Genomic DNA, 5,910 nt, shown 5'->3' on the forward strand with positions numbered 1-5,910 from the left:
TCTGGTGGGAAAATGTCTAGTTGGCGGGAATATAACTTGAATATTTAAAGTAGACAAAAAAAAAATCTTTTTAATGGGAAAATGCATGATTTATTATTCCGTTGCCAAACTTTTAATGATCGATTTATTATTTTGTACATGCAGACATTCCATAACGTTTCTCAATCCGACTGCATCATAATGGTGATTTCAGTTATGAGAATTACTGAGAAGGCAAAGTTACTTGGTTTGATCGCTGTGATAAGGACTTAATGAGTCTTATAGAAATAGATGAGTTCACTGAGAAATTGAGATATGAAGGTCAATTCGTGTGGTACTATTACAGGATACCTGGTCATGAATATAATGTTGAAGGTCTCAAGTGGATAGAGAATGACAATGATGTAGTTGAGATGTGCAACTATGTACCTGAAGATGCTATTGTCATTGATATGTTCTTTGAGCACATGTCTCCAAATGAAGCATTGGGGAGACACATGCAGTTTGTGGATGATTTAACTAGGGTGCCTAGCCAAGTCAAGTTGGTGTAGCTAAGTGATACTGATGATGAAGTGCTTGGGGTAGGAGAAGGGAGTCAAAGCCAGAGGGACAATGGTACACAGAGGGGACAAATGCCAAAAGATGTGAAGAAAGTGCAGTTGCTTTTGATGGCAAGTGAAGGTCAACCAACTAGTAAGAGTGAAGTACCATATGTTGGTGATGAGCCACAGGTTGGAGGTGCACAAGTAGATGAGCCTCAACCAAGTCAACCACCACCTGAGGATGACTTTATTGATGAGTCATATCTTTCAGATGATGATCACCATCCCATGCGCAGGTTTATGGATGAGGTTGCTTAACAAGATGCAATGCCTGATGGAACGAATGATCCAACACATCACTACTACAAAATTGTCGATATATATTAGTCGTGGACTGATATCTAATTGGGTAGCCGTCCGATATAGTGAGTCGTGATATCTAATGTTCATATTTTAGATATTAGTTTTAAACTGATATGTAAACATTGTTTATATATCTTTTTTTTTTTTTTTAACCTGATGTCCTAAATACAAAATGGATATCCAATTTGATATTATTTCTGGTATCTATAAAATCCGAGTATTAATAGTTATGGTTAATAGATATTGTATTTGAGTTAGAATATAATATAAAACCATAGTATCAATATCATGTTTGAGGTAGAATATGATATAAAACCATGTTATCAATATCAGGTTTGAGGTAAAACATGATTTAAAATCATGATATCAATATCAGGTATATGGTAAAATCTAATATGTAATTTTGATATCAATATCAGGTATGAAACAGACCCTGATATCTAAACATTGTTTATATATCAAGTATGAAAGAGAATTTAATATCAAAACAGTATAACATTTTAGTTTTTAGACTGAAACTGATATTGTTTATTATTTCAAGTCTAAAAAAGGGATTTGGAATGTATGATATATATTAGTTTTTTTTCACTTAAAAGGGATATCAATGAATTAAACATACAATTATGCCTGTAATTTGAAATGGCCTGAAATTTGTGCAAGTATAAAATCTTCAATTCCCATATATTTTATATTCCAAGCACCAATAACATTCAAAAAGTACCCCAAAAAGGGAGTACAGTACAATATCCAACAAAACTTGTAAGTTACATATTATTAGAAGATATCAATTGTATTCAAACCAAGATATAAAATGTATCTCAATTACAAAAAAAATAAAAATAAAAAAAAAAACAAAAAAATTTGGAATGACTTAGCCAAACAAGTTCATCCTCTGTTCTGATCCTTTCTTTCCTCATAATTCTCTTCACTAGCCATTACGCCAAATGATGTCATTTGCACTATCTTCTAATCTACATTTAAGAACATAGAAGCTAATGACTAAAACTGAACTGAAATAGAAAAAAAAAAAAAAAAAAGAATAATCATTCTCTTTATAAAGATAAAACAGAAAACAAAATCAGAGCAAAAAAAGAGAATAATCATTCTCTTTATAAGATAAAACAGAATAAATCAGAGTGATGTTTCTTAGTTGTCCTTTTGTTTTTTAAGAAATGCAAATTACTTACAGAGGACCTTCCTTTAGCTTACTGAGTAGCCCATCCTTTATGAGTGCATCCACACCAACTCCTGAAATGGCGGAATTCTCTTCATTTGCAATCAAGACAACCACCACATGTAGTTGACTTCAATTTTGGCTTTGTCTCCCCCAGCCTTCTCATGAGCTCAATTACAAGTTCAACATGCCCCAAGCAATCAGCTAGTGGTTCCACGACCACAAAGTTTATCCCCATCGATGGTCAATGAGAATGGATCAAACTCATGCAATCACAATAAACATATGCACAATGAATCATCATTACCTTCCAAAATGACAAAAAAAATATCATTATTGCATTTTAACTGTAGCCCACTAGTGATCCATCGTTCTGTACACAATGTGAACTACAAGATCAAGCTCCTGTAATGAAAATCTAAACCATCATTGGATATGGAACAATCAAAGAAATACAAAACCTTGGCTTTGAAGGGAAAATAAATTAATAAGCCACAGTCATGTTGATTTTATGGTTGGTTTCAAATACTGTCAAACAATATAGCATGAATAAAAATGCTCATCAGTTTGTTGCCCCTCATAAATAAAACTATAAAAATCACTTTTGTAGGGATGAAAGTAGACTATTTTTTTTTTGGCCAAGAGGGATGAAAGTAGACTATAAAGGCAAGATCTTTGCACTTTATTTGCAGCTAGCCTATTAGTGACATGCAAGGAGCACTGGAAATATAAAAGACCTATTTAATCACTCTCAAGTTGGAAAAAGCCTATGCACTAAGAAGGTCAGAGAAATTATTTGACCTTGTTTGCAGCCATAAACTATGCAGAGAAGGTTATGGTAAGGATCATAGTGAGTACCTGAAAAGAGAGAAGGAATCGGACCAACAACAGGTATGAGCTTAGTCTGCAATATAAAGTTAAACCCTACAAGAACCAAAAACCAGAAACCAGAAACCAAACCATATTTTGTTTTAATTTCCATAAACCTATACCTTGCAAGAAATCGAAGTTCTCTCTGCCTATAACCCTAATTCCAAAATCAAACCCCAGTTCCCAGAAATAAACACTACAAGAAATTAGGGCATTAGTGACGAACAATTTAGGACTATTGTAAACGGTGATATGAAACTTTTTTTATCTAATTAATTAAATTTATAGAGATGCATATTGCTAGACAATATATGTATAAATAGAGTTAATTACACTTACAACCCCTGAGGTTTATCGTCTTTTCACATATACCTCTTGGAGTTTCAATAATTACACATACACCCCCTGAGGTTTCAAAACTATTGTATATAACCCCCTACAAGAGAAAAAAATAAATAAACAAAAAAAAATATTTGTATTGAGGTTAGACCTTACACCTTGAGTAATCTTATTAGGTCATTTTACCCATTAACATGCTTTTTTGTATAATTTTTTTTATCATTTTTCATCTCATATAGGGGTTATATGCAACCGTTTTGAAACCTCAGGGGGTGTATGTGTAATTATTGAAACCCCAGGGGGTGTATGTGAAAAAACGATAAACCTTAGGGGATGTAAGTGTAATTAACTCGTATAAATATAATGCAACAATGTCACAATATATAAATATAACTTTTCTTTGTAATATATCTTTATCGCTTTGAGCATTCTATATAACTCATGCATATACACTTGAATAAGAATCATAAGATCTAAAAGAAAAGCACTCAACTTACAAGTTGGCTATTAAAGACAAACTAAGAATTGGAGCACTTACTAGTTGCTATATGTATATATATAAACTTATGATCAAAGAATGTAGAGGTACATTAGCTTCAGCTAGATTAATAGCTAGCTAGCAGTACCTTCTTTTGGATTAACACAGGGAACTAACACTATGATTTTCACTTTTTCTTAATTTCCCTCTGCATTTACGTGTAGTGAAATGAATTAGAGTTCTTGTTTTTAGCATAAATAAATTAGAGTACATGTTATTTACTTGTTCTAGTGTAAAAAAGATAAAAAAATCAAAGAAAGCTACAAGAAATCTTACAAAAACTTTAAAAGTAGAGCAATGAGTAGGCATCCCATATATGCAGCACTTGGTGAACAATCAACTATTTCAGCCATTAGAAAAATACAATATAAATAGAAGACAACATAGCTGGATAATAAATATCATATTAGAAACCAGAAAGGGATATATTTGCAAGTACATCATTAGTCATGACACATGTACGTAATGGGAGTTCCAAAGCACCTGCACAAAAAATAGATAAAACAATAGCTTTATACAAAACACACCAATTTAGGATAAAGGTTAAATAATAGAAGCATACGGAACTCATAACCCACCATATATAACAAATACTAGTGAAAGAATAACAGAAAACAAAAATCAAACCACCAAAAACCAGGAAAAAAAATAATCGTTTATTCCTTTACCTAAGTTGGTGGATCATTGGTGAGTCAAGGTGGAGGATGGGCACGGTGGTGGGCAAGAGTTGGTGGCTCAATGATGGGCTGCAAAAAACACGAAAATTTATAATAAAAAAACACATAAATTAATTAAAAGTATACATTTGTACCCTATATAATTAATTAAATAAGTTATACAAACACACACACACACACACACACCCCGTACCCTGTTAAGCCAACCTCTTAAATAAATCCTTGAAATCGATCTCTTAGCTCAGAACCACAATCTATTCACCTACAAAACCAAAGTATAAAATCAAGAGCAAATTGAGAGAGAAAGAAATCAGATATTCAAAAAAAAAAAAAAAAAACCCTAAACGAGATCGAAGACGGAGTTGCAGGCTGAGGCTACATGAAGCTCAATGAAGTCTTAGGCGACTCAATGTTGGGGTTTACCAAGGTGAAGTTGCCGTCATACGCCGCCTCTCTCGCCGTAAAATAGCTCAAGAAGTCGTGGCTTTGTAGCCTTCAAACTGCTGTCGTGCATGGCTGTCGAGGTAAGTGAAGGCCATGGATAGAAACATATCGACGAGAGTAACCCATTGTGGCCGGATTTGGGCCACGACTCCGTCAGGATTAGAAGATCGTCGGAGAAGACCATCGGGTCTGTGTGGCTCGATTAGGGTTTCTGGCTTGGTTTCAGGGCGAGTGAAGTACAAGGAAAGAGAGAGGAGAAGAAAAGGAAGAGAGTGGTGGTCATCTCGCCGGCCACACTCGCTGGACAACGAGAATGAGAAGAGATCGAGTTCGCAGGGAGAGAGAGCGCGAAGGAGAAGAGGGGAGAGAGAGAGAGAGAGAGAGAGAGAGAGAGAGAGAGAGAGAGAGAGAGAGAGAGAGAGAGAGAGAGAGAGAGAGAGAGAGAAAGATAATGTGTGTATGTGTGTGTGTGTGTGTGTGTGTGTATGTGTGTGTTTTGGGTTTGTGGGTTTGTGTCTGAGCTTTGTGAGGGTTAGTGTCTAACAGTCTGGTAGGACAATAATTTTAAGTGGGGTCATACTTATGTAGATAAAATATCAGTTGATATGTTAGACTGATGTGTTAATAAAATAGGCTTATTTGCATATTTGACACCTGATTTTAAGGATTTGTCTCAATTTACCCCTTTATATTTTTGTCTCACATAACCCTCTGAACTTTTATGCCGTGTCCCACATTGCCCGATTCCGTCAACTCTGTCTACACCACAATTAAAAATGCTGACGTGGAAGGGTAATTTTGTCATTTCAACCATAAAATATTTTTAAAACAATATTTAAATTAATAAAATAATAAAACTTTAAATTAAAATAATATTTTAAAAATAACATATTTAAAATCAATTAAAATTTTTTTTAAAAAAAAACCAAACCCCTTCCTTCCCTGCGCATGCCAGTCCCCTCCCCCTCCCCACCCCACCCGGCC

General features: G+C 34.4%; 1 long non-coding RNA gene across 2 annotated transcripts; it reads right to left on the minus strand.

Moving 5' to 3' along the window:
• Nucleotides 1–1,722: 1,722 nt before the first annotated feature.
• On the minus strand, nt 1,723–5,299 carry LOC147283893 (uncharacterized). 2 transcript variants are annotated; one of them, XR_015122404.1, is made up of 4 exons: nt 4,690–5,299; nt 4,474–4,551; nt 2,072–4,288; nt 1,723–1,855 (listed from the first exon to the last, which is right to left on the minus strand). It is a non-coding gene; the product is annotated as an uncharacterized LOC147283893 (long non-coding RNA). The 2 variants fall into 2 exon arrangements; XR_015122403.1 differs by having other exon boundaries at nt 4,676–5,299.
• Between the last annotated feature and the right edge of the window lie 611 nt (nt 5,300–5,910).

This window comes from Dryas octopetala, chromosome 5, assembly GCF_963921425.1.
Source record: "Dryas octopetala chromosome 5, drDryOcto1.1, whole genome shotgun sequence".
NCBI classification, from domain to species: Eukaryota; Viridiplantae; Streptophyta; class Magnoliopsida; order Rosales; family Rosaceae; genus Dryas; species Dryas octopetala.